The sequence below is a fragment of the Bombus vancouverensis genome, chromosome 11 (assembly GCF_051014615.1).
Source record: "Bombus vancouverensis nearcticus chromosome 11, iyBomVanc1_principal, whole genome shotgun sequence".
NCBI classification, from domain to species: domain Eukaryota; kingdom Metazoa; phylum Arthropoda; class Insecta; order Hymenoptera; family Apidae; genus Bombus; species Bombus vancouverensis.
In genome coordinates this window covers 8362292-8384705 of record NC_134921.1, presented here as the reverse complement: position 1 = coordinate 8384705, position 22414 = coordinate 8362292, and the positions used below count along the sequence as shown (strand labels likewise).

Here is a 22414-nt window from a genome sequence, read left to right as displayed (position 1 = left end):
CCCGTGGTTTTCATACGAATAACATATTCATTTACGAAACTACAGAACTCTTTTACTTCTGTTTGCTTTTATCCGATAAAACCATTCACAATAACGATCTTCTAATTGCTTTCAACTGCGTACATGCAAATTTTTCCGCATGATCGTATAATAAATTTCTACTGCAGCATACATGAAACTCACTGTATCTTCCACATAATCTGTTACCTGCGATACAATTTTTCGGACCACGATCTCCGCAGGGTTAAGTATCATCCGTATCGTACGTCCGTGAAAATTTTTATCAGTCTTATAAAATTCTTCTAACGTTTAATAGGACGAAGGAAATGTAATGCAGAATTTTATACCGAGGAGATACCTGTAGTAAATTCCATCGATTAAATTATCCTGTTTACAACGATCCACAGTTACAAATCCGCCCGACATCTCAGAAAAATGCAAACCCCTAAAGATAGTCCCTTGGTGCGTTTTATGCAGCATTTCGTCGAGTTACGAGCGCCACGAGGAAATTTGGATCTCTGTCTGACTCGCACGGTCTACCACTACTTGGAGCGGTAACTCACGCTAGTTTCGCCGTTGCTCGTTCAAAGTAGAACTCGACAGTATAGATCAGACAAGATTTCGATGGTTATGCTTGCATGAAAATATCCGCCGTTGAGATACACCAGAAATATCTGTTACTTATTACCGAAAGTAGATAAGAGATTGGACAAGTTGCAAGTCGTCGTAAAATTGTCTCGTATCTGATGATATGTACTTCGAACGAAATAAAAATTGGAAATATATAACACGAGGTTTGTAACGTTTATTCTACTATATGAAGCGACAACTCGTGTTAATTTCATTATCTTCACTTCGAAGTGGAACTCGATAGTAGATCGAACAAGGTTTCGATAATTATGCCCGCGTTAAAATATCTGGCTTTAAAGGAATAGAACCTAAGCAGTTTTATCTACCGTAATATTAATAAACTACGCATATTTTATATACATTCGTATGTTACGAGCATACTACACATTTTCACGTTTCTGAATTTTTCATAAATATATACAAATCCACGGTCTACTTATTATCAAACGTAGACTTAGAGATGGTATTTTATACAAATTTCGAGTCGTCCAAAATTGTTTCGTATTTAAGAATACTTGGAACGAAATAAAAATTGGAAAAAGCCAGCAATGAATTTATGGCTTACCCGCGACTGTCACGACACGATGACACGAAGCTTTTAACGCTGGCTTCGATTTCATTTATGCCCCGCCCTCGATATATCGGAATAAGGCACGAAAGCTGCGGCGTCGTTGGGCCAGGGATATCTGTCGCATTTACGCAATGTATCAATGTGCTTTTCACGCTCGGCACGCTTCAATGGTAGCGCATATTTTCTTTACATCCTCCTACCCTCTTAGAAAGCCACTCTCATACGGAACCGGCTTGTACGTCAAAGCTCTTGTCAAATAAACGTTGCAGAAGCTGAACGACTTTAAGTTCTCGGATGGAATCGATGTCAATACCGACGGTACTCGTTCGAATCTTATTTCGCTTTTCGTAGCATTCGTTGCTTCGATAATACAACTCTCTACCGGATAATATGTGTCATACGTTTCCCCTGGGGACTGGTGATTTCATTTCATTCTTCTGACACGCCGCAAAATTGCTACTTTTCGTTACAAATTTCCATCTCTGTCCGACTCACAAAATCTGCTAGTACTTGGGGCGGTAACTCGCTTTAGATCCGCCGTTGTTCCTCTGAAGTAGATCTCGGCATTGTAGATCAGATAAGATTCCGATGGTTATGTTCGTATGAAAATATGCGGCGTATGAAAATATACCAGAAGTATCTGTTACGGTCGACAAAAGTTGTCATCGCTCGTTGACAAAAAGCTTCATTCGTAAAACTCAACATTCATATGGTATTCCTATGATAATATCGGAGAAGGAAATCGGCTCGTGGCTCAAGCAAACACACCACACGCCCTGCAGACGAACAATCCCGTTTTTACGGTTCTACTTTCACGTACGAGCGTCAATTGCGCGTAACGTATTCCGGACACCAACCAGCCGAATCGTGAAGCGAATTCACCGAAGAGAAGGGATGTATTCATCGACGAAGATTCTGCGATCTAAGAAAAGTTGCCGCTAAAAGGATTCACACAGGTGCGCGAACAACGACGTTCCAATCAAGAAGTTACGAGAGAGAACGTCCCTTGATTACCGGGCATTCATTTTTAGCAGGCCGATGGAAGGGACAAAAAGGGAACGGAGGCTGGGCTAACCAAGCTCGTTTACGTCGCAAGCTCATCTCGGTTCCTCGACGACCGAGGATTACCCTCGACGAACGTATATACTATCGGGATCTTTGGAATTTATCATGAGACTTCTTCTCTGAACGAGGAGGGCGAGGAAACACGTATCCACGGAGAGCAAGGCCGGATAGGATGCGCCTTGGCTGAGAGAGCCGAACGAATTTATCACCCGACGGGATCCCAGCAACGAGACTTTCCGTAATCCGCGTTAAAGAGAAAGGAGCTATCCTCTGGTTGCAGCTCGAAGGAGACTCAAGCTTGGCTAACCGATCGAGAAGCAACGTTGGAACAAAAGCGAAGATCGAAGACCAGTAGGAGAAAGACCTTGGTCTTCCGACGAGGACAGAGACGAGAAGCAAGTAGGAGAGAAAGAGAAAAACGGAGGATTGGTTGTAGCTGTAACACGCGTAAAGCAACGACTAAAGGATACGTCGATATTTACGAAACACGTCGCGGAGACACACAACGTGAATCAGCCAGAGTCGAAGAGATAGAGAAACTGAGAAAGAGAGAGAGCGAGGTCGGTAGGTGAGGCAGAAACTTGTGCCAGGCTCCCAGCAATTTCTACCTTCCATTCCGACGTTCAGCCGTCGCCAATTTCGTAGCAAGACATTCAAATCTCGCTCCTCGAAACGACGGGGTGCCCCTGTCCGTGTTTCACCATTTTGGTCGCATCCGAATGTATTGGAATTCACTTTGACGGGATACTGGGGGTCCGAGACAGTCTTTCGGTCTCCATGACGAAGATAGTAAGACACCCATAGAGTCCAACATTCTTGGTGCGCGACAGAGAGACACTAGAATAGACCGAGGGTTGAAGCAAAGGTACGAGAAGCGAGAGAGAAAAGCAGGATGGAATGACAGGAGGGATAGAGAAACGGAGGGAGGCGAGAGGAAGGACCGGAATAGTGGAGCACAGGCGCTTTACGATGATGGGGGTTTCGCTCGTAAAAGCCAATGTAGCGCCACCCCTTCGGCTCGCATCCGTTGCTAGCCCATGCTCCCTTCTATATCGCTTTCTCCTTCGTCGCGACAGGTTTGTCGGTGCTACTCGCACGCGATTCCACTTTGGGTACCGCGAACATCTCGAAGAACCGCTTCATTATCCGCCGCTGGTGATTCGAACTTTCAGCGACCGAGAAGAGCGAGTTATATAATGATCGAGCGATCTCTCCTCTATCTTTGCCCACCGTTTCGGTGGATCGTAGTTGTTGAACGGATTCTTCTCATCCAGGGAGGAAGTTGAAATCCCAGTTATATACAACGTGATCTTAACTTTGTGGTACAGGCAAAGTCAAAAGAGAGGAGATTCTATGACTCAAAAGAGGACGAAAATCGAAAATAGTAAAATTACGTTGAAGATCTCTTTGAGTAGGAGGAAAACTTGTTAAATAAATATATACGAATATACGTAATTTTCAGCTAAACAGCAGTAGGTAATCGACATGCGAAAATAAATCAAAACTATAGAGTAACATCTTTTCGCTTGAAATTTCTTTCTGGCATAATTGAGTTTAAAAATACATTTTTGGTACTATTATTTTTCGGCTAACTTTTAAGTAGCATATTCAAACTTGGTATTCTCTAAAACGAGGCCTTGAATGCTACAATTTTCTTCTATGTTTGTCATTTATTTTCGTACTTGGAATAATCTGCCATTTGTCCACTCTTGTCCTGTCAGAGGTTTAATCAAACACATGCATACTTGACAAGCTTACAAAATTGATTCTTTCGAAAATCAGGGCTCTAACGTAATTTTCTTATTCTCGATGTACATCTTGTTTCGAATTATAGAATCTCTCTGACTCATCTGTACCACGAAATTCGAACAACGGCGTGCCATTACTTTCTCGTAGATGGTTTCAAAGTTACGAAGAAGAAGAAAAGAAAGAAGAAGAAGAAGAAGAAGGGGTGATACGCGCGAGCGCGAAGGATTGCCTGAAACCGCAGATTCGCTTGGCGAAAAGCTATTTGTAATCTGCCGCCTTCGCCGCTTCTTATCGAACGGGAAAGGTCGTTCGGTCCGCCGGGAGCTGCGGCTGAATTCTTTTATCTTCCTTGATTTTCCGCTTGGAAATGAAGCGATTTAATAGGGTGCAATGAGACGGATGAAGCTCCCTGGCACGGCTGTAAAGGGAGCCATTCGTTTCGCGGCTTTCGATCCGCCGACCGTAACACGTAAATGAAGTTTCCACGGTTTATCAGAATTCAAGAGGAGAGGAGGGGGCCCTCTGAGTTTTGCGCCAGGAGAAAAGAATCAACTGGGAGAAAAATGTGTATGGAGTAAGGGGTTGTTACATGGTATAATCAGCTAGTCTGTTCCTGATAATCGTTATCTCGACGGAAAATTAACGAAGTCTCTCCGACAACTGGGATTACTCGCGCTCCCCTTTCTCCCCCTGCGTTTGCACGGCTACCAGGAAAGCAACTAATTAAACGGTTCCAGCACTTAAAACCTAAAGTCGTGGCGTCGAAACACGAACGATGTCAAGCGGCCCCCGAGGGCCACGAATCTTCAATTAATTATAGCAGCTAGTTTCGACTTAAAACAATTAAAATCGTTAAATTATTCCGTTAAATTGCCTCGAAGCATCAGCTGAGAAAAATCTCTCGTGCTTCCCGTTCTCCAAGTCCATTCATTTTCCTTTTTCTTATTGAACAGTTCTTGCTTTAATTTCGCGCCATATATTGTATACTGTAATTCAAATCGAATATTAAAGAACCGTACATTTCATTATATATAGAAAATATATAATGTTCGAAAGTATAAAATCTTTTAACTTTCGACGAATCACGCTGTTTCACAGGTGTACAAATGAACAAAAAAAAAGAGAGAGAAGATTGATATATTGTTCCTGATGTATTCAACTATCTCGGGTAGCAAAAATTTTTGATATAGGCCTTTGTCCAGCTTTGTTGGTACGAATACCATAGCCACTGTACGAAGTATGGAACAAATGGCACCGATCTATCCGTTGAATTCAACGCGAAGTGGCAATCGCGTCGAAGTGGATGATGCGTTTTGAAAAGTTTCACGCGTTCAGAGCGGTGAACGCACGCACAATTCTCGGATCAGTGCTCTCTTCATTACACGCGATGCGCCGGCAGAGGCGAGGGGTTGCAAAGTGCTCAAACAACAATCAAGCCACGAGGGTATGGCGTTCGGTACATATTGTGGAACATCACCACTCCGGGACTCGGCCGGTACCTGTGCCTCTCCTCTTCATCCCTCTACCCTAACAGCCACCCATTTAACCCCTTTAACTCTCACCCGTGGCCAGGCTTGACACTTCGACCTGTGACCACTGTCGTTGCGTACGGGGACCGACGGTTATATTGCTATTTGTACAGTGGCAACTATCAATTTGCCGCCATCCATTACGGCGTTAGAGAGGGATTCAGCGATTTACAGGTGCCTGCTGAAACATCCACGTATGGCTCACGCGTGAACCGTTTTGGCTTGCTTGCTCCTCTTAAAGCGCGCGTCACGATCCATTCGATTTCGATGGATTGCTAGGCGCGCGAATCGTAAAATTCGATTAATGGACAATTAAGTGAGAGCTATCTGACGTTTATCTAACCCTGCTATTTCCTTTCAGTCATTTTCGATTAAATATTCTGCTGTCGCTGGAAAAATTCTTAAGTTGATAGAAAACATAATGTGTATGGTTTCTGGGAAGATATTCTTCAAATACGAAACATCCCTTTTCGGTTCGATTGAAACAAAAGCAAATTAAGCAACAGGCTTAACCCTATGCTTCATTATTCATACCTATTGTATCTTTTTTATCGTTAATGAATTCCTTTAGATTCAGGAGAAAAAACGAAATAGTAGTTATTGAAACGCGTGATCTTGCCTTTCAATTCTTTGCTACGGAATTTTACTAAATAATTACACTTTATCCTTAGTTAAAATGTTAAAATGTCCCGTTTTGCATGTTTCACTTTTCAAGATACATTGAAATATTTGACCGCGCTTTCCATCTTTTCAATTTTACAGGCCGTTATGAAGTAATAATAACGAAATACTTCAGTTTTCTTTAGTTTCCAGATGATAGAACAAATTATATAAAGAGGATGGCAAACGTTTTTAAAAATTTTGCAAACGGTGAAACTATTTGAGGTTGAACGGCAAGAAAAGGCGACTCAGTTCGCAGTAAAATAAAATTTTCCACTACTTATTTACGCTATTCGACGTCATATGCCACTAGAGCAGGAGATTCCGTGTGTCAATGTATATTTTAAATCACTCTGCCATTCACTCAGCTTTCACCGCTCCATTCACTGCTATGTAGATTCTCGCCCCATATCCAGGGTCGTTCCCCTAAATAGTTAAAGAAGGGTGTGGAATATTTAAAGTGGCACTGTTTAAGAGTCCCTGGGACAAGAAGAATCTCTCTCTTTCACACAGACCCTTCCACCTGCAATACATCTTACCAGAGGCGTTCTATACAAGTCCATAAATTCAAATTCGCAATATTTCACCAGGTCGCTGACAAGCTACTAAACTTCAGCCAGAAGAAAACTTGTACGTCACGTTCCTGTGATTCTGGCCGGCTTGTTGCATCATAAATTCTATCGGTGGCCGAATAAGAAGCCCTGATATCACCTTCCGCGCCAACCTCGATATCGGAGCAGGGTTCCTTCCGGTCTCCCCACTTATTCGCTCCCAGCCATGTATCTAACGTACGTGAATGTACACTCTCGTTCATAAGTATTAGGACACGTACGAAACGGGACAATTAATCTAAAGTAACAGGGAATCTAGTCGATCAGAATTTTATGTTCGTTCAAAAGATACTCAATGACAATTTGGTATAAAAGCAGTATCGTTCAATCGATTACAATTTATCAAACGATACCGTGTCACGATGCTGTCGAGCGAACAATAACGAATGGACATACACAGACTCACGAACATTTGTATAGGTACCTTTACCTATTATGTGCGTTATACAAAAATTTCAGTGATACTCTGATGGTATCCGGCTGTTACGATTGCACTGGTAAAATTTGAAATAAATCTGAAAATGTATTTCGTGCGAGCACATATTTCACAGAGATCGCGAAAGTAATTAAACATTTAATTACCCTTTACATTAGTAAACCTCGACGTACAATGGAATTTTGAACACGCATTGCATGTTCACGACTATTATTCATCCTGTATATTAATTTCTTACTAAATATATTTTTATAGCAAATATTTTATAGCTCCTGTATACATTTTCAGACTAATTTTACCAATATAATTCCGACAGTTACGTAGTACATGTAATATATAGATAAATTTATTCTGTGGCAGGTGTTCAGATACTTCCATGGGCCACTATACAATACGCTATCTTTCTCATAATTGAAATTCATATTCCTCACTTCTGTCATCTCTGATTGCATTATCAATGAAATATCAAAATGTTTCGCACGACACATGTAACGTATACATAAAGATCTTCTAAAGTACACGTTCAAATATTTTCGTGAGCCACTGTAAACTCCTTTGTACTTATGAACGAGGATGTACGTATACGGCTACGGTATATGTACGACAGAGTGCACGTCCTCAACCATATGTACAATACGTATACATCTACATACATCGCCGTGTTACGACAATTAGGTAACGGAATGCAGATTGCGGTCCGTTGCTACCCGTAGTTACCATACGAAGGGGATGCGCCTCCGCTAGGGGGGTTAAAGGGGACCTATGGTGATGCCGTCGTGCCGGTAGCACCGTTCGACCATACCACCGCCGTGACAATCCCACGGGATGCAAACCAATTGAAACAGTCACTTCGTAAGGGGGTTCCCCGTTAAACTGGTAACACTTCGTAACGTGCACGCTATTACCCGTTTCCCACCGTATAATTTAACACCTCGCGAAGGAGGAGGCACAGGATTTCTCCGTTGGAATTTGATTTTCCTTGCTTCACCGGTACGTAAGTAAGTTGCACAGATACAGGAAAGAAAATGTGTATGTGTGTGCCTCGTTTAACTCGATGATCGAGCCGATACGACTATTTACTTCGTCTAGGAAAATATTTCGATGCTTCCGGAGAGATACTTTATATGGCGAATTCTTGCACGAGCAAGCTGGACCTTGGCGTTTTTAGTGGGTCGTATGAGTGTTTAACTACATGTGATTAAGATACGAAAAGTGAGCATAAAACTGAATTATTCGACGGTTACTGTGTTGATGATTTCTCCGACGATGGTTTTAGTAGAATGTATCATCTCTTAAGTATATGATCATGATACGAGAGATGAACACAAGACGAAACTACTCGACAAGCACAAGACTAACGTCGATGTTATCCCCCTATCCGCTACTTCATAGCTCACTCATAATACTGTCAAAATGCACGAATTTTTATTTCTCAATCGATCAATTGCTACTGGGATACAGGGATAACTCGGTTAATTCTAAAAAAGTAGAAATTCTTCTGGCAATGAACAAAAATAAAATGAGGTAGATAAAAATAAGTGGAAAATTTTTAATTAAAAAATCACAACGAAATCACGTCATAAATCCGATTTAAATGTATTTGTAAAGCCTTAACAGTTCGATAGCCTTGCGATATTTGGTATTCAACGATGTTTTATATAAAGAGAATATTACGCGTGCGTACGTATTGGAATTTTATACTAAATATTTATCAAAGAGTATTTTTCATAGAGTTTTAGAAAATATGTTTGGAAGGTTTTCGTGGAAAAATTTGCGAAGATTGACGACGATATAAATAACGGTCCCGGAAAAGAAGGGTTTAATCCTGTTACAGGATTCTCTTTTGCCAAAGAATCGCGCGCACTGCTCACGCGTCGATGAACGAGCACAAACGCGGTGCGCTTGTGCACCTGCGTCGTTCAGGAACGGCATAAACCCCAGGAAATTGCGCCCTCGGGGCATCGTCTTCGCGAAGTCGATCAGCCTGCGGACGATTGCGTCTTCCGGATTTCCTCTGTTCGTGTAAACGTGGACAAGTTCATTTGTTAACGATAAATTCTTCGATCCTCCTATTATCAAGTTATTATTAACTCCGCCCTTATTGTCTCCGTTAATTAAATGATGGAATTCTTGTGCGTTTATCAGAAATTTAATATTAAAATATTTTGAATGCGTGTGAAAGCGCTGGTACTAAAATGTACACAAAGGCATAGAAATTATGTAAAGTGGAGCAGCCATAATAATATTTAGAGGACGAACGAAAGTTTTATTTAAAATACCTTTATTCAGAAATATGTAGGCTCTTGCTCATTTTCAATAAAATATAATTTAGTTAGAAATTATAAATAGGAAGAGACAACGCGATTTCATTTTTTATCAGAAATACCGTGACAAGATCAAATTTATTTTGATTTGATCAAGAAATTTTTGCTTCAAATTGTCATTATACTCGTATATTGTTAAAAATTCAAATCTAAGTGTTTTGATACTTATCGACGACCGTTATTTTAGTTATTTATGTATATAAGTTATTTTCATGAAAACGTGAATTTGCATAAATATCCATAGCATAGTGATAATTATTCAAAAAAAAAAAAAAAAAAAACGATCGACGAAGTCTCGGTTGATTCTATTTTGCCTATTCATGATGGACCTAAATATCGCGAAAAAGGATGTTCGCGCGGGAATACAAAGGTTTGAAAGTATGCGCGATCGGAAACGCGATATACGAGGCAACGGTATCGCCAGAAAAGAATCAGGTGTCGAGGGATCGAGGATTTTCGGGGAAAGCAGTTTACGTCACTCCAGTGCAGAGCCATTTCAGACTTTCACGTTGGCCGGCATCAGATAAGCCAATCGGGAAACAAACTTTTCGGCAGTATCGTAGCGGCGCGCACTTCTCCGCTTTTTCTTCCAGCCAAACCAGCCAGCTTTCGTTATATCGCCGAGAGAAATCTCAAAACGACCTCGCCGTATCTCCAGTACTCCTAATAACTTCCGGTTTCTTTAATTGAATTTGATCAAGTGCCGCTCTTCTAAAACTCACCCCTATACTACTCGTAAACCTACCATTTGTACTGATCTCTCCAGCCATTCGCCATTTTATTTAACGATATCGTGTTCTTGGAAGATATTTAACGCGTCCAAAGACGAATGTACATGTTTCAGGAAGATGATATCACATTTTAGTAGTATATAGCGCTCATTAAAATTAGCAAGATGTTTCGAAATAATAATTTTCATCTGTTAAGTATAGCGGTAGTAAAGCAATATATCTATTCAAATACGTGTTTGTACTGTGTTTCGAATATTTTCATAAATAATAGTGAAAAATAGCTGTACTAATACAGTAATACAATATTACAATATTACAGAGATACAGTGTTTCAGTAATACAGTATTTTAGTATTATAGTCATACAGGAATATAGTATTATCTACTCAGAAATGTTATATGGTAAGAAAACAACAATTGGTCGTGCACAATTTTCCACGCGATTACATGGATAACAGTATGTTCCCTCTTGGAATGTTATTCTTCTAAATCTATAGAGTATCTGCTATTCTTCTGTCCGGATTCTCGTCAACTTCTTCTAGAATTCTTTCTCCTTCGAGCTCTTCCGAATTCTTCTAAAAATACGAACTGATTTCGATCGTGCACAATCTGAAAAATTACCTTTTAGTATTCCAGAATCTTTTAATTGTTAATACTGAAAACATTACTGGTCGGTTATTCGCGATAAAGATTCGAAAAAGCTTTTCTACACGATAAAGTCTCGTATTCTGTTATAGGCTGACAGCTGAAAACATCCTAATGTCTCTAATCGAAAACCAATGATATTTGGACTCGTGTTTATCGAGATCTTTTTACTTGTTATTTTGGCACCAACTTGCTGACGCAGCCTACATGCACAGATCTTTTTACGCAAGCATTCCAGTATATCTCATATCGTAAACGCTGATAGATCGTAAACCTTGCGTTTATAGCGATTTTCATCGTTGTCCCCATCCAGTTTTCGCGATTTTTCATTCGGTAAGAAGATTCTACTCTCCTCGAAGACCCGCTCTACTTTCTTAGCCACGGAAAATTACACGGAGTTTTCCATCGTTTTCGTTCGGGACGTTTATCGAAGTCGTGGGACTAAAAGAAGTCGGAGATAAAGTCGACGATGCCTGAAGAAACTGCTATGAATACAAGCCTAAGTCAACAATTTATCACCAAGTTCGCTCTACGTTCCACTGCGAAAATACCATCGTGTCCCGCGAGAAACTATTGACCGGGATATTTGCCGCTGAAAATCGCGCGGGACGCTCCCGGAAGGATCAGCGCTTTTCAATGGTATCCGAATAAAAATTCAGCACTTTTCGTGGACGTCTCGATTCGATGGTCGCCCAAGGATGGAACGAGAGTTTTACAAACTGAAACTGCTATTTTTGGACGGTGCTTTTCGGGGACAAAAGATACTCGGTTCAGCGGCAGGATTAATGACTCGGTCGGTTCGTCACGCGTCAGGCTATCAGCTGACTAACGACGCGACACAGGAAACGTAAGAAGAGAATACATACTTACCTTTCACCTTTCGTTACCAGACTCTGACATTCTAGAATCTCTCTAAACTATGGTTCGCGTAATTTCCGATGTAGGATTACACGGTTCTAAGAATTAGTACAGAATAGAATATGAATATCGAATTTTATTTCTACACTTTTTTTTTAACAGTAGGTCGGTCGTACGATTGTGCATTTTTTATTTCGTATTTAATGTAAATCACTTTACATGCTGTTTTCATTTTTTTTTTCCTTTTAATTTTTATTTCTTGCCAATAGTTACGTATCAGACGTGCGTCTAGGGCAAGTAAAATCAAGCTCCGCTTTTGCACAGATTCCACAAGCGCGATATAAAAGAAGGTCTGTGGCGATATTCTTCAAAAATAAGGCGCGTCTGACGTTATTGAGATGCAGCGCGGAGGATAACTTTTTCCCGGAGAAAGGTGCGAGTTCACGGCGAGAATGTATAGAAAGAAGTTTCGTTCGGTTCCTTCGGGTCATATAAAACTTACCGCAACCACGCCCTTGAGTCTTTCACTTGGTTCGGATAAATATCCTTCCTGTTACCGGGGAAAATGAACTTTTGATCGCGCCGGAGTAATCACTCCGAAAGTGATCGCGTTTAAGAATGGTCTATTGTGTCGCAACAAAACCTCCTACTCCTCCTCTCCTCCTCTTTTTCCCACATAGAAACGTCAATTCGAACCAGAGATTAAATAAAGTTTCCATCATCCCTTAACTTAAACGGAACCGTGAAAAGTTCTTCTCCTGTCCCTTCGGATAGAAATTCAGAGCGTTAGTCTCCTCTGCTTGAGCCAACAAGAGGAGATGAGACGGAAGGTTACATAGGTTACTCATGGTTACGTAATCTCCGGCGTAAATCCGGACACGTTGCACTGAGCAGTAACTTCCGGTTTCGGTGGTGCCGCAGCCGCACACCAATTTGGACTCGTGCTACTGTGCATAAGTGATCCAACGATCGGATAAGTACACAAACTTGTCACTTATTGTGTAACTACGTTCTGTCAAGTAGTTTGTTACGATTTCCCCTTGCACGTCTCATCACGGTATCGTGTACTTTCTTCCTCGCTGATACGCCGGCACAAACCTCTCTCTTTTCGTTTCTCCCGCTTTCCATGTCCTCTTACCGTTTCGCTGCACTGGTGGAAGAAGACTCGTATCGTACAGTTACAAGGCTGCCCCTAAATCCTTCCGAGTGAACGGTGCCACCGTGAAGAACATACAGAAGCAACTTCTCTCCCTCACCGGTTCGTTCAACATGCTCGCTAAAGGGGGGCGAAAGCAGTATCTATCTACCTCTAGCTCGGTACCAGGCTGCCTGTGCAGCTTTCGAGATTTATTTATCGCGCGGCTCGGACCCTTGTCCCCTTCGACTATTCCTTATGGACCCCAGAAGCACTCCTTTCCACGGTTTTACCTCGGACGGTAGTTCGCCTACATAGCGGTTCAAGTGATAAACTCGCGAACCATCCCATCGAGTACCCATAATAGTTGGTACGAAAAATGAATGAATGGAGAATTCGCTGTGTTTCCTTTTTCTTTCTCTTCTTTTTTCTCTTTTTCTTTTTTTTTCTCTTAAAATATTCCATTCGTAGAAAGGTTTCGAAACCTAATGCTAAGGTTTCTGCATGACGTGTCACGATTATAAATTACAATCGACGCTTATCCAAACGTCCAGAAGGTAGAAACGAGTTTCCAGATACTTTTCCTTTACCAGTCTCCGAAGGAAAAGATCGGTGAGTACAATACGTATGAGGCCAGTATAATACATCGAATCGGGACGAAATGCCTTTTCACAAGTTCTTTTGAGCTTTCAAAGCTCGGAACAATATCTGACTTGAGATTGGGGTCGCGGGAAGTCCCTCGGGTAAGAAGTGTTATCTACGTTTCCCCAAGCCCGAAACGAGACGCCCCGTCGACCACCATTCAACCCACCTTCAACCCCTTTTGCCGACCAAGCACTTACCCCTCCATTTTAATCACTACTTCTGATAGTCTCGTCGATTGGATCAGAGACCTTCTCGTACACTTGGTGTGCCTCTTCGATTTTCAAACGCTAAGCCATTCTAGTACGATCGCTACAGCTCGACTTTTAAGATCGTTCTACCGTTTCTTTTTTATCGTTGCTTTGTTCATTAAAAACGATCTCGAGCGAGACGAATATCCGGCACTAGATGATTGTCTTACGTTTTCTCTGGGTACTGTAAAACATCAAGCGATTACAATGGCTTAAGGAAATCTGCTTGTCGTCAGAGTTAATTAAACTTCTGTACCCTGGACAATAGGTTTATTATACGTACATACAACTGTTATACTCCTCTTCGGGGAGTATTCAACGTATAACAACATTGTTACCTGCGAGTATAGCTTTCTTGGTACTCAAGACGGCGTTGTTTCATTTAAGATGGAACTTGGGACAACGATCGTGGGACGTACACTCTCTGATGAAACGTAGCAACGAAACGTATGACATTCATTAGGAAATATATAATTTAATTGAAATTATTCGCCTGTGGACCGGAGCCCATTCTGTACGTACGAAACTACTATACAGATAACAGATACATTTACTTCGCACGAAGCAATTTTAAAATCGAATGATCCACTCCATGTTACTAAAGTTGTCATTTCGTCTACTGTTTTGCAAGTGTCTACAAGTATTCGAGTATTTTCGTGAGCAACTGTATGTTTGAATATCTTCAATAACGATATAGAAAGTATTAAATTTTGTTAGATACTATAGAAAATATTGCTCTTGTTATTTTTATGTTCCAATTATACGAACAGTTCCGTTCTTCGCTACACGTTGAATCATGTATTATCTAACTTTTATCACGATCGAATAGGGATATTGGCTGAAGAAAAAAATGTCAATTATACGAATGATGTTGACACATCGAAATAGATTTAGATTTTGCAACGAGGTGAGAACATCGAAGTTCGGGAGGCGCGTTCGTTTGAGAGTTTCTGAATGTTGGATATTAATAAGCAACGATAGGAAGTTCGTTGCTCCGTTTAGGGTAAACGTATCCATAGAAGCGCTTCGCAACCGAAGCTGTGAAAAGACCCTAAAGACCGTACTCCCGACCCGCTATTAAACCCTCGATCGTTCAAGTGCTAATTATTCGCTTGAGTCTAATGATGCCAATTAAAATTTTCCTGCGATGCCTTCGACCGGCGGGGAATTTCGCCTTGTTAGTTTCCTTCTTTTCCTCGCCTGGAACAACACTTCACCCAGAAACAATTACTTCCTCGAATTTATCATTTTTCTTCCTTTCTTCTGAATCTGCCTTATTAATTTCAACCACCACCTTCTATTTTTTCTGGTTCCTATGAAATCTAAGTTCGCTATTTACAGTGTCATGGGTAGTAAATTAACTAAGTAATTCTATATATGTTTCTATATTAATTAATAAAACAACTCTTCATCTACATAGACCGTACTAATCTTACACTGAAATCTTGTCACACTTTATCTTAAATAAAAGGCGTAATTAACACATTAACTAATTTCAGTGATAATCATAATTAACATTTTATTTTGAATAGCATTGTATAGAGTATAGGGTAGAATGACTGTGGAAGATAATGAAATGGTATTGGTTATTGTTATTGAAATTCTGTAAATGTAATATCATAGTGTGTATCTAAAGGTGCGTGAATGTACCTGCTGCCACGAATATATTATGTACAGTTTAGGGGTACGAGCAGGGCAATGGTGTCGACGTGGGGTAAAGGGTACAAGGAGGTGGAAGGGGCGGATTTGGTGATGTAGCAGCCTGAGATGTAACCGCAAGCTATGCATGGAATGTTCCTGCTCAAGTCGGTAGGTAGGGGGGTGCGAAAAGGGGTGGTTTGATCCCGGGCAGTGCCATCTTAATTAATTTCCTCTCAATCTAGATTCGCGCCGTCGAAGGATGCTCGCACGATGCGCTGTACAATCGTGCATACAATATTCTCTTGTACGGTCCTGGGCATGCATTCTAATTAGAGCTCAAGCAAATGGCGGCGTAACGGATCCACTTTCCTTCCAGTTTAAGACAGTACTCATCGATCTTGCATTATTTGTTAATAGAGAATTGTCGCAACGTCGAACGAAAATAATATAGTTTCAAGCCCTGACGCATTAAAATTACAAGGCAATAATTAGAAATTTAGAATTTATATTTTATTTACATATTAATAAATTTAGTAGAGGAATTTGTGTCATGAAGATAGTGAATTCTTGTCATAAGGATAATGCATCCTTCTCATAAGATTTTGTGTAATTTTAAATTTCATTCCTGTAACGTGTTATACTAAGGTTTATATATGAATTGTGAACCAAAAGTTTGGAATCACAATATGTTCCATAGATCCGAAGAATTTAAAAAGGGATGTCAATTTAGAATTCTGTCGTCTCAGGAAAATTCTGTAACCAAAAATGTATCGTAGTCGGAAGAAGTTCAATTCAGATTATATTAACGATAAAATCGCAAGGAAATTCAGTATAGGTATAACTATGAAAGTGATTTCAAACATTTAGCCAGTAGATTTATTTATTATAACATTTTTTATTCAAATTAAACACATTTGATTGTCTCACTCTTGTAACAATCTACATATCCACATGTATATGAGAAATGGTAATTTTAACGAATTTTCAAGGATCCATTACCAACACATCTGTTAGCAAGATGCAAGAAAATCAAATTTAAAGACAATGATGTTCGAAAATTGAAATTACTGTTTGAATCGTGAAATGGAAGGAAGGGAACCATAGGAGGAAAAAGAAACAAGGAAGGTCCTTAATAAGAAACGTCTCTAAACGACCATCTTGTACAAATCGGATTGGGCCCGAATGGTTAGAACGGATGACTAGTCGGCCAATTGTCCCTCCGAAGTGGAAGTGCTGATATCCAGTCTTCAGTTGGGACGAGTACAGGTCAGATGGTCATCCGGAGATGTTATATTTTCCTGTAAGCCTGCCTGACCCTGACAATAAGAATTAATCGACAGCTCTTTTCTTCTATTCTCAAGGTTCATCGCCATTGTGCTTGCGAATCTAACAAATAATTTCCTCGTAACGTTTCTCCCTTGCGATCATTCCTCGAGCCGTAAAATCTTTGATCGAACGAAATCGTAATACGTAGAACCGTCGTAATTCATTGAATTCGCGATAACTTTGATCGTCACTCGACGTACATTATTTATTTCCTCTATGCGAAAATTTTACAATCTTCTACCGCTGGACTTTTATTACTTCGATAACAATTGCACCTTTCTCTCTATTTTATTTGAAAAGTGAGAGAGTGTCTTAACCACGGCAAGGGGGACGTAGCACAGTGTGAAAATTGATGTCTTTTAGTATAACGTCGTATAAAGTGTAATTCTTCGAACGAAAGAACGGACAGAGACGAATGGATGTAGGTCAGTGTCCTCGTTATTGTGACCGGTCTCGCCCCTCTATTTTTTCGATTCTCTTTTCTTGCTTTTGGCTTTTTTTAACCCCGACCCAAGTAGAACAATAACTATCACCGTCGAAAACGACAATCGTTATTTCGTTGGTTCTCGCTCCGTTTCCACTAGACAACCTTTTCCTCGTCGTCATGGTCCCATCGTTCTGCAGTTGCACCTGCTGGCATCGCGTATTAACTAACTTTGTTTCGCGGAATACAGTCGCAATACTCCGATATAACGAATATTTAGCGGTAGACGATAAAACATCGTGCCATATATTCGTGTCTATCACTTCTGACCGGAGAAAAAAAAACGAAAATGTGATGAGAAAACACGAGGGGGGACGAATGTAAATGTTTTCGCAAATTAATCGCAAATACGCGGTGTTGATTGTTTTTAAAGTACATTGTGTTTACTGAATACCGATTGTTTAACAAACAAATGCAGAAGCATTCAATATTATTCGGGACTTATGGAGTCCAGAAAATTATTATTTGTACCGGTTTCGGTTGTTTATATCCGACCATTGTTCGATCCGTTAATTATTCAGAATATCGTGAATTTATTATGTACACGGTACACGATATTGTTATAACTTTATGACGGGAAAATAGGAGTAGGGAGAGTTCGCTGCTCTCATACGTTTTAGAGATAGTAAGCTATTGAGTTAACTATCCTCGCCCATGGGATCAAGCAGCGGCACGTTAGGGGAAGTTATAAGTCTTTAAACTTTAATTTTAAGTTGAACTCCCCGGCGGAAAGTTAGTTTAGTTCCAGCTTACTTATACTTTTGCGGCCGAGTTTTGAAACCTTAAGAACCTTCAAGATTTTACAATAAACTTCGAATGGTTTATACCCACAGCACTGAGAACGCAAAAGTACAGTGAAACATATGTAGCGCACTTTACGTATGCTTTTACAACGCTTACTTGTGTCGTGTTATGTTTCGTTCTGCCTTCGTTTTATCATAGCGAAGATTACGAGTCGAGTTATTCTAAATGAAAATTCTATGGTGTTCAATTAGGTAATTAATTTGGAATTATTAGGTAATTAACAAATTGATAAACGTACAGCTTCTAAAGAGTATTTAATATTTCTTCGTCAAATCGATCCTGATTAATTAAGCTAATCATTTATACAAGCTGATTATCGTGTTTATCACACCGATTGCTGATCGGCCATTGAAACTATTATTATATTAACTTTCGACAAAATCTGCTTGTAAAATATTCGAATTCAGAGACTCGTTAATAGAGTGCGGACATTCGTACGAGCTCGTATTTCGACGGAGTAAATAAATAAATTTATGAATACGATCAAGTATTGTAAATGGCAGCTGGTATTTAAATTTATACGAATCATACATATGCGAATCATTATATAGTATTTTTGCACGAATATCCTCAATTAGTTCTATCGTTTGTCTTCTAAACGATACCATTCAATAATTCGTCGTCGATAAACTTTCGCAAAACCAACAAACAACAGTCCTGTTCGATATTTATTTCTTTTAATTTTTTTTACGACGCGTTTATAACCAAACTTTATCTCACAAATTTGATTCTTTTAACTTGTAGATTGTGCTCTTACATTTCAGCCGGGAAACTAGGAAATGAGACGTGCAATTGATAGTTAATAATCTTCCATAATATTGGTTTCTTCAAATTGAGTTCTTCGAATTCAAAATTGAGTACTTCTTTCGATATAAATAATATTAGAAAAAAAGATTAGTGTAGGGTGATGTATGTGGTATCTCCGCCACTGTTACCACCCCGTGGCCGATAAGGGTGGTGGACACGGCATAGTGGGGCGCGGGGGTGACGATTCCGCTTTGGCCCGAGTCGCGGCGACGCTAGCGCCGCGCCGGAGGCTCCAGTCCGAGCCCAGCATCACTCGTGGTGGTTTCGCGCGCGCATCCCCCGCCAAGGTGCGACTACTTTTCGAGGAAAGGGAAAGAGATTCCGTCCTGGCGATTCCGCCACGCTTCCAACCCCTTTTTCACGCGACACCCCGAAACACGCCGCGAAACAATCGACCGACTGTGTCATCAAAAAGACGAGCAAAATACGAGAAGAAAAGAAAAGAAGAGGGAAAGAAATCGCAGCGCATTGTTTCCGACGTGCTATGATCACCAGACGAAAGAAGGATCCAGCGAACGTGAGTGGACACCGTGAAGCAGCACGATCGTCGAACATGTGAAGAAGATGGAAAAATCAGCGGCAAAAGGATACGAATCCTCGAGGAGGAATATAAAGTCAAAACTACGGGAGAAAATATCTGCGTTCTCGAGGGAATCAACGAAACGTGTTGAAGAAAAAACGCGAGTGATTGTTTTCGAGACTCGAATGCGGTCAATTGCCACGACTTTGTAAACACAAGTATCAACGCGGGTTTTGTTTATCCCTCGTTCATTGGTGAGTCTTCTAGCCATTCGTGTTCAGTGGCCTGGAATCGAGAAATCTCTGGAATCTTCGTGTTTATTCGCGCTCACGTTCCGTAAAGTAGCGCCTAGTAAGTGGAAACAGTCGCTGAGATACAGACAAAGAGAGCCAGAGGACAAGGGACATTGGCAAAAATCGTTCCACAGGACGCGCATCCTCGTGCGTGATTTTACTCGTCGTTTCTCCAAGTGTGTGCGCGTTTCTTATCGAACTGTTCGTCTTAATGGAAGCCAGTACGATCTTAGCCGCGTAGTTGCACGGACCGACGAATCGTTGGTCGTTGAATATTCACCGTGGACGAGGGTGGACGATCCACGAGCGGAAAGTTCTCACCTCGCATCGTCGCTTATAATCACGTTATGAATGCACGACACGCCGTTCCGGCTTCGTAGCGGCGCATCATGCTCGGCTGCTTGAATGTACCAGTGCAAGTGCGAGATCCGTGGTATCGACCCGTCGATCGTCGATAAATAAATCGGGCCCCGTATTTCGCGTAACGTGTTCCGCGGAAGGTGATAAAGGGGAGAAACATATAGAGGAAGGAGAGAAATTTTGCGTCAGAGTGAGAGAGCAAAAGTATCGAGGGAAGAAAAGAGGAACGAAATTAAAGTGCGCGCGGGTTGGTTACTGGGGCGCGAATGATTTGTAGGTCGGATATTTCGAAAATTGCGATCGCCAGCTGTCGGAGGAAATGTTTCACCGAATGATGGCCAGATCGGTAGATCGATCGGCAATCGAAAGTTTTCCTTCCTTGTAAGCTCCTACTACCCTGTACTTTCTTCCCTTTTGTGTCTCCACCAGTTTCTACCTTAAGCTTTCTGCGAATTGCGAGCGTAATTACAAGTGCCGCGGCTGAGAAATATTACAGGTTTCGTCTTTCCATGGAATAAGAATAACAGTGTCGCTGCAAATCCCTTCGAGGTTGCTCGATCGAATATTCTTCGCGTAATCGTATGTCGTTATTCGTTCGGTCACGCGATAGAATGGCTAGTAGCTGGTGAAGCTCGAAAAATTTATCCTGAAAGCTTGTGAAAGTGCGTGCGTATTATTATTAGAACGGTTTTCTACCAAGTGACGAACGTACATAGAGAAAGGTGTTGGAGGGCCGATCGAGGATTTCGGAGTGTGTAACCACGGAGTTTCTGTCGTTCCACGAGTTCCATTCGCAATCGTGACGCTTGATTTCGTAGCATTGTCCGGCTCTCTGCACGCGGTCCAGTGCATCAAAGGCGAGGATCGCTTTCGTGTACACGGCAACGAACCAACAAAGGAAATACGATTTATTTAGAGGTGAGCTTCCAATCACAATGCGATCGTCTTTCTCTACTTTCTTTTTTTAATCACGTACACATCGAGGGGAATTATCCTTTTTACAATTTTCATTGAAATTTGATAAAACACTATCCGATATTCTGCTAACTTTATACGCTGAATTTCGTGGCAGTATCAACGGTTAGGTTTCAGGTCACGTGAAACGAACTTCCGACATTGTCTCGTAGCTGCGCACTTCGTTTCGGTGCGTCTGTTCGCGATGCAGCAAGTTTTGTTAGTCGAATCTTCCGAGAGCAAGTGTTCTAACTAGGTTGAATTAGGGTTTAATAACTTGCGAGCTAGAGCTTGGTGGCCGGGGGAGGATTTAACTGAAAGAGTAATTAAAACGCGTCCTCGAGTTTCATCTAGATTAACGCGTAAAAATATTATAGAACGATGAGGAGTAGTTTCAGCTGAAGTAGAATATTCGAGGGTGAAATATTGTTTCGAATGTAATAGATTTCGATGATCGAGGGAAGTCGAGTGGTAGGGAGAGGAACAAACTTCTCTGAGATCTTTATTAAAATTTCAGTCGGTCTTCTTTCCCGATAAAGTTTACCGATACTCTAACTGGCATTAGGTCCTCGAAGGTTGCTTTTCACGGGACGTTATTAGTTTTCTCAGACAATGCCCCGTTAAATTTATTCCCACCACGCCGCGGGTTCGGATACTTTGATACTTTAATCATCTTTCCTCGCATGCACCATCACGATTTATAAGTTCTAATCTCCGTAAGTGAGAATGAAACGAAAAGGACATTAAACTTTGCCCTTTCGCCTCGCCAGACTTTAATCTAGGTTTAACAAAGGCAAACGATATTTAAAAGAGGATAAAAGACACGAGAATAGGATATCGTTGGGTGATATATCCCATGTTAAACAAAAGTATAGAATGAACAGGGAAAGCTGTTGGTGAAACGTTTGACAAATATTTACGAACCGTTCGCATGAGGAAATCGCGTCGACATCATCTACAAAATTTATCGAAACAGTAACTTCGTGCTTGGCCAAGAATGCAGAGAGCGTGCCACCGAGTGTCTCTGTCGTAAAATGTTTACGATATTTTACGAACGTGGACCGACGTTCGAATCGAACGACTAAACAGCAGATAATTTTGTTATCCAATCGATTCGAAAGATTTCTGTCGTGTTAAACGACAATAGAATATATGAAACTTCGTCCGAATGCAATCATAGATAATTTTAATGGGCAATTTGTCTTCTTTTTACCGCGTCGAATAATTGCCTCGCAAGAATTTAATGACATTTCCAGCTTACTTCTTCTATGAAATCGTAACGAATGGTCAAGAGAAAGGTTAATCCCTCGAATCGAAATCGTGGATTAATTTCTCATGAAAGAACGTTGACTTTGCAACTGGGAAATAGTCCATGCAGCGTACTTAATC

At 40.9% G+C, this 22414-nt stretch overlaps 2 protein-coding genes across 5 annotated transcripts in view; one reads left to right on the top strand and one right to left on the bottom strand.

Annotated features, from left to right (window-relative positions):
• Positions 1 to 22414, bottom strand: part of LOC117153205 (neuroendocrine convertase 1) — a 163004-nt gene that overhangs the window by 108158 nt on the left and 32432 nt on the right. The gene's annotated exons all lie outside the window — the stretch shown is intronic.
• The window catches only part of LOC117153221 (zwei Ig domain protein zig-8), a 176770-nt gene continuing 173506 nt past the window's right edge, over positions 19151 to 22414 (top strand). For all 4 annotated transcript variants that reach the window (XM_076622956.1, XM_076622955.1, XM_076622954.1 and 1 more), the window contains exon 1: positions 19151 to 20989. The gene's annotated coding sequence lies outside the window, so the exon portion shown is untranslated. The remainder of the gene's footprint in view (positions 20990 to 22414) is intronic.